The sequence below is a fragment of the Siniperca chuatsi genome, linkage group LG7 (genome assembly GCF_020085105.1).
Source record: "Siniperca chuatsi isolate FFG_IHB_CAS linkage group LG7, ASM2008510v1, whole genome shotgun sequence".
Classification (NCBI taxonomy): Eukaryota; Metazoa; Chordata; class Actinopteri; order Centrarchiformes; family Sinipercidae; genus Siniperca; species Siniperca chuatsi.
The window spans coordinates 21555211-21568207 of record NC_058048.1 but is presented as its reverse complement, the minus strand read 5'-3'; the positions used below and the strand labels follow the sequence as shown (position 1 = coordinate 21568207).

The following is a 12997-nucleotide window of genomic DNA, read 5'->3' as shown; positions in this document are numbered from 1 at the left end:
TGGAAATGCAAAGCATATTTGGAGAGGCCTATTTTAACATTTTATAGAGTCCCAGTATCTCACCAGAGGTGACTTGTTCCACCCCACACGACTCCATATCCATTATAAATGGCTGGTTCAGCCAAGCCAGCAGTATACATATGTTTACAACTGTCAAATGCACCAAGAGGACTCACTGAGAGTCCTGAAAAAACAGCTATCCATCTGAGGTGGATGGATCCCGAAGACCTTGTTGTAACATTATCTCCCAAGTATATCAATAATACATACAGAGATAAATGTGCCCAAGTGCATAGAATCAAAAACAGGGTAACCAGTGTAGCTTCGGGAATGTGCATTATGTTAAAGGGACTGGTGGAAATTCACTTTCATTTCAGTCATTTCCAAATATGCACAGTTCCTGTAAATTATTGTATTTTGAAGTTGACGTATATTGAATATTCAGCTTTATTTATCTATTGACAGAGCATCTATTCACATAAATTATTTATTGTAATCAGTTTAAATATGAAAAACCTTCAATTTGCAAAGGAAGAAAATCACATCCTGAATTCAACTGATAAACAATGAGTTAACAGTAATATGAGGGTAGAGATGTTGAGGTTGTCTTCCATTTTGTTTGCAGTGAAGGACAGGAAATGCTTTGTTCCCTCTCTGCTCAAGAGGTTGAATTAGTAATTCTTTAAAAAGACGCTTCAGTCTAAAATGTCATTTTTGTCAGAAAAAATACAGATACTCGTGATGAAACAGAATTCAAGATTGCCGTGAAGTACATGAACGTTGTCCCCCAGTTAAACTCTGCTTTGGTGTGACAGCTCCCTTTGATTGTGTAGTTCAAGACCATGCAGGGCAGTGAGGTGTTGTGGGTATTTCACTTTTAAGTACATAGCTTCAAATGTGATTAATAGTTGATGTTTTGAGGCTGGGGGTTCTCAGTATTTGTTTTAAGGAGGTGCAGAGGTTTTTTCCACTTCCAAGACGTTCAGTGAGAGAATATGTGCTCATATATTTGTGAGGGATCAAGCAAGTCAGGCACGTCAAGAGACACAGTGCATATTAAGGGTTTTATTTACCTAAATTTCAATGTCCACGCGAAATGAACCACTTTAACCTGAATATGAGCACATTAACAATTAACAAGTTAAAGTAATGAAGCTCTTTCAAGCCTCCTATGAACTGAAGTCCAAATCAGAAATTGAGGTCACTGGAGGCCCTGTCTCCTAGAAATTAAAATTTTATACTACTAATTTATTTTCACAATTACGTTTTTGATGGGATTCTGCCCAGATTATGTTCACATGTAACATTTTCTCCATCAAAGAGGGTAGTACATTTTTGTAAATAGTTGGGAGGTGGTCAAAGTGGATTGGTGGTACAATGTGCAGGACTTTGACACTGGAGCCTGGGGTTTGCATCCTCATGTGTGGTTAGGGATAGGTGGCAGAAGCTCTTATGTTAAGGTTAGAGAAAGATTGTGGTTTGGGTTAAATGGTAAGAAGGTAAACACATTGTGTCTTGTGCTTCAAGTCATTATTGCCTTTCCCTAACCTTGACAAAGTGTCTTGAGTGCCTAAACATCACCAAGAAAACAGGTAAATCATACTTAGTTGCAACAAGAGGATCTTGTAGGAAAACGAATTAAATGCATTGTTGGGTAACATTTTGCAGATGCGTTGACTTGCAAGATATGTTCATTAACATCGTTTCCTCATTATGTTCATGAAAACATTATCCAAGCAGCAATATGTTTCCTTCAAAATTTGTTGTTGCAAATTAGTACGATAAACATCATTTCTAAGAGGGTTGGATAAGGAGACAAAAGGAGAAACACAAAGGGGCACAGGGAGCATATATTACATTAAACTAAAGTGAAGAGATAGCTTTAACATGAGCTGTAAATAAAAATCTCAGTTTAATCCACAATGTATCATTGTGTATCATCTGTATAATTTAACAAGACTAAAGAGTTTACAGCCATGCCATTGGCTCTGTGAGGCTGTACTTATGGTGCTTTGAGCTAAAGGCTAATGTCAGCATGCTAACATATTCACAATTACAATGATAACATGTTGATGATAAACCAAAATATTGGACAAATTAAACTTTTGACAGCTAGAGGAAAAGTCAGAGGATCACCAAAGTTATTACAATTCAACCTGAGGAGACATGATTGGCTTTTCCAAATTTCATGGCAATCCATAGTTCATAATCCAATAGTTGTTGAGATATTTGGTGGACTAACAGACCCACAATGCTAGCGTGGCTGAAAATACAATTATTATTTATTATTTAATAATACACATGAAGTTATTGCTCAGGTTTTTGAGCTCCCCTATGAATACAGATGAGTTGGTTCTGACCAAATACTCCACCCTTTAGTATAAAGAAGTCGGTGCCTAGCTTTCTCTTGTGCTGTAGTAATGCCATGTCAGGACACAGGTAACAAACAGGACTGAAACCAAAGCAGGCAAGAAGAACTCAAAACTAATGATAAATGTAGTCAGTATGATATGTGAAACAATGTGTCACTGTTAAACTGACAAAATACAGGTGAAATGAAATGGTTTGTAGAAGTACAACTCACCCTCTGCACCTAATGTAACTGAGCCTTCACAGTATTCTTATAGTGCTGCTTAGTTAATTGAATTTGTTCAATGTTAAAGGAAAGCCAAAAGACAAATGAAATAAATATTTTTTTGGGATACAGCACCAGTGAAACGAGAGCCATCTGAGGACATCAGATAAGCTCCCTGTATTCCTCTTTTGACATATTGGAAACGATCTTATCAAACCTCTCCTCTCCTGTTTAGTCTCTTCATCCCATCTCTCGTCTTGACAGACAAATCCTGGTACAGTTGGCAATAAATTCAAGAATGAAACACAAATTACAGAAGGCTGAGTATTTAGCAGCCTGCAGAGTATTGGGATATTTTCATGAGGGGATGGAAATGAAGAGCACTTGTTTTTTAACCTGTTTTGTTGCACCACCACCTCCACAACCTGTCAAAGTGACAGCTCTGGCAGCGCTCAGGCACAACTCTGACATTATTTGCAGATGGTAAATAAGGAAGAATATCTGGTTAGCCAGTATGATTCATAGTTAGTCCCAGCTCTTGTTTACAGACAAGTTGTCACATTCATTTAGCAAATTACACTTGTGCTTGGGGCTCTGAAAATGGTTTTGCCCTCCCACTTTATTGGGGAAGAGGGGATAGTAAAAATAATAAAAGCTTTTTTCTCTCCTCAGCCTTCAAATCTGTTGACTCAGAATCCCTCAGAATCATTGATATCGAAGCAATTATACAGCAAAGGTGCTAATATTTTACTGCAGTTTTTTTTCAGTATTCAATTAATTGTACAAAATTTCAACCAGCTAAAGGCAGCTCCATTACTCTCTTATAACCCTTCTTAGAGGCTTGTATGTAACAGGATATGCTAATACTTGTCGTGCTAAGCCCTTGTAATCTTCATGCTTGAATTTGTGAACAGAGGACCATGTCTTTTCCACATACTGTAAATACTGATGGCATAATATAGCCGTGTGGATCGCTAGGATTCCCCTGAGGTTTTAAATGATCCCAAAGAGTATAATGCAGCAAACTGTGATGCTGCAGTATAGTACAAGTGCACTAAATATGACTGAATGATTTTAAAATGAACAGTTACGGGTTAAGGTAAGATTCATGTTTACCCCCTCCTCTATAACACATTTTCCTGGAGACTGTAGACCATATGCTTATGTAGCAGTCAGTGAACCATGAAATCACTTGGTTTTCATGAAGCTGATTTGCATTTTCAGGTTAAAGCTCAATGGGGCCAGAGAGGTAGTTGTAAAACCCTCATTTAGTATATCAGGCCTGTCTTTTTTTATTATGGCTGCAGAGAATGATCAAAGTGTCACTATTACTGAAGTGACGTTGCATGCTAATGTTATGAGACTTGCAGAAAGCAATACCACCTCGCACTGTTTTTAAACAATCACAGGGTGATCTAAATTTGTATCATTCTTCATCATGAGCTGTTTTGTATTCTCTCTGTTAGCAACGTTTTGCCGAGTTAATGAAGTTAGATATGAATATTCACCCAAGCAAGTCCAGAACATAGCACAGTGAAAATAATAGAAAAGATCTTCAGATGAATTATTGTTTTAGGTTTTTAATAAGAGCAGCTTGAGCAGTGGGAGTTCTTCATACCATTCATACTAATCTCATATTCTGCTCAAAGCCACATGTAGACTGCTACTGTTCCGCTACCTAAGCCCTCATAATATTTTGTCCTGTTGATGTGACATGAACATGTCAAACCCCCTGAAAATTGTGTTTTTCACTGTGTTAAGATTTACAGACCTGCCTGTGGAAGGATTAAGCATGTAATTGGTGGAACCACATTGCAAAACCGTTGTTTGGGAATTAGGGAAATGCGAAATCTAATCCTAGTGAGCAATTTGTTCTTAAGGGAAAATATATCTTGGTTTTTTTTGTTGTTGTTTTTTTTTTTATTAAAAACACTGAGACACTGATCTATCTTCAGCACAGGAAGGGTGAAGATGTGAAAGTATCCCGTGGTATAACATCGGCGTTTTCAGCTGTATCACATCATTTGCTCAGTTGTCATGGAGATGGATTTGTTGACATGTGACCTTGTGCTTAAAAGAGTACTCATGAAAGACATCAAAATCGATGCAGCAGAACCAGGATATCGTTATTTTTATTCCACACGTTCTTCTTCCTTGTCTCGCATTACCCACAATGCAACTTGAGCGATTCAGGTGTGTTATGCTAGTAGCGGCTAATGCAACCTCAAGCCGCTAGCCTCAAGTCGAGATGAGGAGCGGGCTACAGACGAATGGTAAACTCACTTCTTTCTAACTCCAAACATCCAGATTTTTTTAATTTTCAAACTTTAGTTTTCAGTAGTTTTCAGACCCAACAACAATTTATCAGATTACATGCGGGTCCCTCTGGAGCCACAAAAGACCCACTTTAACATAATAGTACTATTGATAAAAACATAACAGCAACTGACCCTGCATGTGGTTAAAAGCTGCAGAAAGAGCTAGTAAGTGGACCTAAAGTTTTGTCAAAATACCATTTACAAGATCAAGAATTAACTTTATGTTTTACTGTAGAATTTGTCTCATAAAGAGAAAAAAAGACTATTGCACTTCATGCTCTTGATGATGCCTTTTATTTTGTAATATAAAAATGTCAACACTCTCGAAGGCAACATTAACTTTATTATTTATATTGGCTCACTGCAATCTTAGATTAAATGATTCATCACTTGCCAGTTGCTTTGGATTAATAACATATTAGGATGTTTGATGTTTAGTAAGTTATGACCTACTACGAGGTTTTACAAGATTTTGGCTGATCATATCTCTAAAACATGTCCAATGCTCACCCAAAGTATTCTAATTTAACTGGAGCCAAAATGATCTAAAAAACATTTCACGGAGAAGCGTGTGCAAAACAACAGCATCTCAACACAATTAAGACACCTCCTCACTGTATGTGGCCTAAATATCACAGTTTAATATCTCATCTGGCTGTAGTTTTTATCTTGGATGGCAATGCTCTTTTATTACTTCCCTCTGTTGCACTTAGAGCTGAAAAGATAAATCATTGAAGATTCAGGTCAAAAGTTTATTTTTTGCAATACTTTGGTTCATGACTAAATACCTGCAAAACTAATGCAATTCCCAGCGGCAGCTCCACTTTGTGCTTAGTGCTAATTAGCAAATCTAAACTAAACTAAGATGGTGATCATGGTGAACACTAAACCTGCTTAGTATCTGCAAGGTAGCATTGTCATTGTGAGCATGCTAGCATGTTGACATTAGCATTCAGCTCAAAGCACCACTGAGAAAGTACACTCTCACTGAGCATGGCTGTAGACTCTTAGTGTTGTTTATTCAAAGATGCCGAACATTTCATGTTTAGGTATCTCAACCAATTCATTGAAGATTAATCGATAATGTAGATAATGTTGTTAGTCGCAGCCCTAGTTGCATTGTGGTTGAGCTGCATTAGAGATTTCCAATCACAATGCAGAGACCAGTATCTGGATTTGAGGATCTGATAGTAAGTTGAGCAAAATGTGATTGCTTGTTCAGACCTTTAACTTAACCCGTGTTGACGTGATTGGATGAAGTCTCATTGAAAAGCTTGTCTTAATTATCACTGAGAATGGGTTTTTGTGATTCCAACCTACTCCTTTAGTTCTTCGTAACCTTGCCCTCTAGCAGTACCGGATTCATGAGTATTGATTGGCCAGGGAACACACATACACACACATACACACGCCATTCATCTTTTCTTGACCTCTGATGCCAAAGGTTTGTAGAAGCTTATAAAAAGCTAATTATTCAATCAAACTGCTCCTGCAAGCAATTTTCCTTGAAACTGTTTTTGTCTCATTTCAAGTAAAGAGTTTAGCTCTGTTCGAGTCAGGCCAGTGGGATCAGAGCGTTCATCAGAGTCTGAAGGTCTGAAGGTTTTAGATTAGTGGAAACGGCTCAGACAAAAACAGCTGCTCGTCCTTAATAATCATCTCACATTTGTGGTTTTGTCCCCAGTTGACTCAATTTTGCACCTATTGAATAAACTGGATATATTTGATGTATATAAACACATTAGGTCTACACTTAGTGACATATTTTCAATATGTTCACAGTTTCGGGGCATTGCTGTTCATGCACCCCTATTAGGTAGATGTAATTAGGCTTTGACTGTGGCAACACAGCTGCTGAAAATCCATGAAATACATACAGTACTATGATTGATACTTTGCCATGTAGCGTAGATGATCCTATGTGTAAATGAAGTCATTAATCAAAGTGCTGACATGAAGAGCAAATTACTGTAAAGCCAGGGGAAAAGAGGAATGGTCTGATGGCATTCAGTTTCCTGGATCTGCTGAGGATGAGTTTGAGCTCACAGTTATGACAGCTATCATGCTACTCTACACCTCCGAACAGCATCTCTGTTTCCTGAACGAGTGGCTCTGTCAGTCCACTGCTGAGTCATGATGACTTTGAGAATGTCCTTTAATAAGTGTGTTACAGCTGTGGCTGCTTTATTGCTTGTCTTCATCTCAGGCACTGTGATCGCTGCAGTTAGGGAAAGGAGGCACTTGCTGAAAAATTAAACTCTAACCAAAACCTTTACTCCACTCAGGCAGTTTAAAAATAATTATCTGTCTGTAATAAATAAACACAAAAACCTCCTCACATGGCTATGATGGAATGAATTTCCCATACTGCTGCGGTCTATTAAATGTTTTGGGTCCTTGCTTACTGGCTGGTAAGCTCAGGAATTGCCATCTCTTCTGTTTATATCTGGGGAATGTAGCACAAAGAAAGGCGACTATCTCCAATATGAATGCATTCACTCAAATCTATAATTGATTGAAGCTCCAAGGCTTGTTTTTGTCTCCCTAGATGGTCAGCAGGATCTGATGTAATGAGATGCCTAAAGGTTTTTGCAGAGGTTTCTTTTGCTGCTTTTGCAGAACTGATATCTATGAAGGAAAAAATCCCTCCACTCTTTAAGCCAGTAGAAAGATAATTCTGACATTGTCTTCTAAATGTGTAATTTGTAATCTTATATGCTTAGACAAAAAGTATGAAATGACAATTATATTATATTCCAATCTTTAAATAAATCAATGTAGCACTGATCTGCTTTTTCTGATACTTGCTGTAGGCAGAGTTTTCCAAGGAAATCTCTAAGAAAATCATAATATAGAAGAACACTTGCTCCAGATATCTCACTTTCACATTCTAATAAAATAATATCCCCTTGCCTCTCTGCTATTCTCTCAGCAAGCTAACTGTTATATATGGACAAATAATGCTTTCACTGCAGGTACCTTTATGACTATATGAATTTCAAGGTTAAGGTTGTTTTCTTATGAAAGAGATTGAAAAAGAAATGTTTTTCATCATCCCTGTAACCTGACTAGCCTCAAGTCGTTTCTGTGTGGATTGACAGACAGAATATAAGCGCAGTGAGGTAAAAAAAAAAAAGTCTCAGCCACCCCTGTTGTCAGTATTGTATTTGTGAGTATTTTAAGTAACAAAGCTGGCAGCGCATGAGGATGACTGTCTCCCTAACAACTCTTTGTCTTGCCCAGATAGGAGGGAATCACCCTGGTGGATAATGACTTGACATAGTATGTCCTTTGGCCAAAGTTGCCTGGCAATGAGGATTTTTTTTTTCTTTTTTGTCTTTTTACTTCATATAAGGGCCTGCAGAGCAAAAGAGAAATAGAGAGATAGAATCTTGTGGCTGCAAGAGGGAAAAGGGGCAGGGAAGTAGAGTGTTTGATACAGTGAAGGGGAGACATGTTGGAGATTAAGTGAGACTGGCTTGTCCTGGACTGACACCGGACTTATCACGCTGGACCAGGTGATGATTTGATGCTTGGAAACGAAGATAAAACCGAAAAAATTAGTTGTTAGACGATTGTGGTCGGGTGAAGGACTTCTTGTTCGAAACAAATTTACAACTTTATGTACCTCCCAGTTGTTGCTCAGTGTCACATTGCAGTCACACCTCTCACTGTCAAATTGGCTGTCAGAGTGGGCCGCAGCAGCGCCGCCATACACACAAATAGCAGCCGTTAATTCGCATGGCATGATAGACTGTGAAATGATAGACTGTGAAATCCGTGACACCTACAATCTTACTTTGTTTCTCTTCTTCATTTCTTAAACACTGACATGACAGCACTGACTCCAGCCCGAGATGAATCGAAAAGGATTGGAATGACGTATCAAAAAGCAAAAGCTTGCGTCATAAATACTTCATCGGCTGGATGAATAGCTGAAGGTGACAAGCCTTAAGTCCCTCTCTGAATACAAATTGATGTACAGTAGAGCTGGAAGAAGAACCTGAGTGGAGAATTCTGTTTTTTAATGCATGAAGGCTCTCTGCAGACAAATGCGAGCGATATGGTAATCTCTCTTGGGTTGCGTGCTGCTGTACTGCAGGCAGAACTGTGACATGTCATGTAACTTGTTTTGAATTTTAGGGACAAGGGAGAAACTGAAGGCTTGTGACCTTGACAATCACCTCTCTCCTGTTTGAGAAAAAAGCAAAAAATGAAAGAAAAATTTACGCAGTAAAAATAGCCTCTTAAGGGAGTTACAAAACCTTATTCTCATCCATCTTCATCAGATATGTGCATATAATGGCAATAACCTTATGTTAAAGCATGCAGTAATTATTTGGTCGCATTGATCACCATATTTTCTCAGTCACAAAATCTCAGCACGAGCAGAAGACTCACCTGTTCTTTGTTTTGCAAAGATAAAATTCCAAAGCTGTGTCAAAATATGATACATTTTTCATTCTCCTCCCCTTTACACTTTGTTTTCCTTTAGCTACAATGATGCAGTGAAATATTAATGACAGGACACACATTCATAGTCATGGTATCTCCAACTCTGTTTTTCTGGTGCCTCTCCTGCTGCTTATGCTTCTTTCCTGTTGTTTCATAATCAGATCTGTGTTATTATCACACCCAAAGCTGCCAAGTGGAAAAAGAAGCAAGCTCAGTCAATGAGATTATGAATGTATGACTGGTTCTCTTGTGTGCTGAGGAATGTTGCCTCCTTCATGAGAATACTGTCTAGAAATAAATGATAAACATCCCACCATACTTCTGGTGGGGTTTTTTTTGTGTAGTTAGCTAACTCACCTCAGCTGTAACATGTCTTTATTCTAACAAAAAGGCTAAACACATTTCTTGTCCTCTAGTTGGTGTTTTCCTGTGACACCAGTGGGAGTCGCCTGCCTCAGCTCTGACTCTCTGACCGCCAGCTGATTGGGATGCTGATGTGAAACCTGCTATGGAGACTGGGGCTTGATATCTGGTGAGTTTGTCGTTTTTTCCAAGGCACTGCATATTGACTGTGAGCAGTTGCAGCTCTGTCTTTAGCTGGGGCAGCTCTAACTATGCTGAAAATGTTGTTAGCAGTGGTGTATCAGCAGATTGAAGATGCAGTACTATGTAGATCACCAGTGGGAATTTATTGCAGAAAAGATGGTGAAACTACAGGTGCAGAGCAGAACTGGGTCAAATTTGCAGATGCTTTTCTTTTTTTTTGCAGCATTTGTTTTACACAGTTTAAACAGCCGTATGGGTGGAGTTTGTCAAATCAGAATCAGCTTTATTGGCCAGGTATGTTTAGGCAGACAAGGAATCTGACTCCAGGGTTTCCAGTGGCTCTCAATGTGCTTCCACACAGTGCAGAGAACACTACATTTACTGTGCATCTAAACAAAGACTAAAGCTAAACAGAGCTAAGCAAACATAAACATATGGCTGTTATATACAGACAAGTAGGTATGAGAAATAGATACATATACTGTATATAAACAACAAATGGACGACAACATACAATGTCTGCAGGGTCACAAATACTGTAAGAGTGTGTGGGAGTGTGCTGCTGGATAAATATATATGGCAAATGTAGGAAGTAACTTTATATGTATACAGCAGGTGGTTTATGGACAGTATATACAGCCTGCTTAGATTTACATTTCACAATAATGGATAATATGTACATGTTATTGCACAATTTGTGTATTACATATATGTCATATATATGATTTGTTAGTACAGTAGATGTTTTGGTATTACAGGGTTATTGTACTTTGACTTTACTTGTATCCTGACAGCACGCATCTGATTTAACTGTGATGGCAGATGGAAATGAGGGGACACAATGAAGTCAGTCCTCAGCAAAAAAGAAGAAGATTTTTATACATTTATATCAGTATAACAAATAATTATGTTGAAACAGGCTATCATGCTTTCCATAATAATGGTAGTATAATAACAACAACGATAACAATGATGTACTATATCACTAACCCTACTTTAAATAATGTTTAGTTTCCTTGATAGAAACATGATACTGGTGATTGATTTTAAAAGACTGATGCTCAATTTTAGGAGAACATTAAAAATGTATAGATTAAATGATTTTCTTTTTATCCTCAAAAGATGCAGAGGAGGTAGTAGGGTTTTTTTTTTGCAACCTTGAGTAGTGCCTGCCTCTTTCTCTCAGACTGCATACAGCCCCCATGACCTTCACCAATAATGTAGGGGAACATGTACTGTATCTCGCCTGAAAGGCAAAACGCAGGGCAAATTAAGGCCACAAAGCACTTGCTCCACTGCTCACTGCTGTTCGTTACGCTTATGGCTTTGAGCCTCTCGCCATTTTTATCATCTCTTCTATTCTCTCATCTTGATTTTGACAACTGGGCAGTAACAGTATATTGTTCAGACACACACACACACACACACACACACACACACACACACACCCTCATTGGAATTGCGCCCTTGTGTATTTGGTTGTTTTGGCGCACAGAGGTCTGTAGCACCTACCAGAGTGTGAAGTTGGAACAGGTTGTGTCCAGGGTGTGAGGTCTGATTTTACCTGCTCATTTTCCTGAATCTGGACGTGTACAAGTCCTGGAGGTTAGGCAGGTTCGCACAAATGATCTTCTCTGCAGACCTAACTGTTCTTTGCAGCCTGTTCTTGTCCCTTTTGGTGTATAGTTACCATCAAGCCAACTAGTCAGATAATGTTGAAGGCTACAAAAATACTCTGTGAATAATTACTTTCCTAGCTAAACATGGACTAAAAGGCAAACCCCACCCATCTTGCATCTCTTGACTTAACTTAGGCCACACTTAACTTGACAGTACTTGCACTACTACTTATTACTTATATTATTACATTGTATTATTATACTGTATTATCATCATCAACCGGTAAACCCACTTGGTACTTCACATTTATTTGATTTTATACTTATATCCACCTGGTAATTTATTTTCTGACCTGTATTATAGTGTATTGTATTATATTTTTTGCTAGTACTTTTTCCTGTGTGCACTGACGTAAAGGCGAGCTGCTGTAACAAAGAGTTTCCCTTCGGGGATCAATAAAGTATTTCTGATTCTGATTCTGATAACTAACTTCCATTCCAAATTATTTTGAGTGTGGTACAAAAAGGTTCTATCTGGCGTCGTAGTGTAATTGACTATATCTCTAACTAACCTGAAATGGGCCATAAAACACTCAAAATGCTGCACTAGTACATAAACGCAATTTCATGTTTCAATCGTACATTATATAGCATGAAACTATTAATTAAAACCTGGTACACGAGAGGATAGAGTTAATGATCTGTAGTGCGTCTTCAGAGAGCAGTCAGCTGAGAATAATTGTGTGCATCTGAAGAGCAGTAGGTACCTGTATCCCCTTAACATCTGTCTGGTGTACTCGGAGTAGGTTTGCATCCTGAAAATGTCATCACACTAGTACATCTAGGCACTATATCTAATCTAGCGTGCTGCTAGTAAGTGTACTTTGCTGAGGGTGTATTTTCAGGAAAAGGTCTGGGTAATTCCCCTGGGGGAGTTCAGTAAGGAAGGGGGGTGGGAGGTGAGCTTATTTTTCCTACCTCTGACCCTCTGTAGTCAGAACCCCTGTGGTTTCTGCGGTCAGGGGTGCATCACACAGTGCTGAGAACAAAGAAATAGGATGGCTCCCACTTGTCCTCCTCTGGCTCAAAGGGAATGGCGGGACAATGCTAATTAGCCAGCTTGTGTTACTGAATTGAACATAACTGCTGTTCCCTTCAGTGTTCTCCCTCCCCCTCGTCGTACGCCTAACAAGCAGCATCTACAACAGTCATGCACCCTGCATTACTCTGCATATTTTGTGACGTCCTGTTCTGTTCTGTCCTGAAAAAGAAAATAATTCCCACATAGTTAAATTAAGAGGATAGAATTCATCCAAATAAAAGCAATTTGTGTTGTGAAAGTACAGCAAGTTTGGCCCATATGTATTCTTTCGATATCTTCGCCCAGCTGTCCTTTCGAGTGTATTTTAATCCTGGTTGTAAAGTTTTAGGGCGATAAGAGGCGTCACAACAGGATTCCCCACCAGTTCATCTCTGCTCGTGCA

General features: G+C 38.6%; 1 protein-coding gene across 9 annotated transcripts in view; it reads left to right on the top strand.

Annotated features, from left to right (window-relative positions):
* lrfn1 (leucine rich repeat and fibronectin type III domain containing 1) overlaps positions 1-12997 on the top strand; it is a 168660-nt gene that overhangs the window by 133108 nt on the left and 22555 nt on the right. For all 9 annotated transcript variants that reach the window (XM_044203092.1, XM_044203095.1, XM_044203088.1 and 6 more), the window contains one exon: positions 9765-9880. The gene's annotated coding sequence lies outside the window, so the exon portion shown is untranslated. The remainder of the gene's footprint in view (positions 1-9764; positions 9881-12997) is intronic.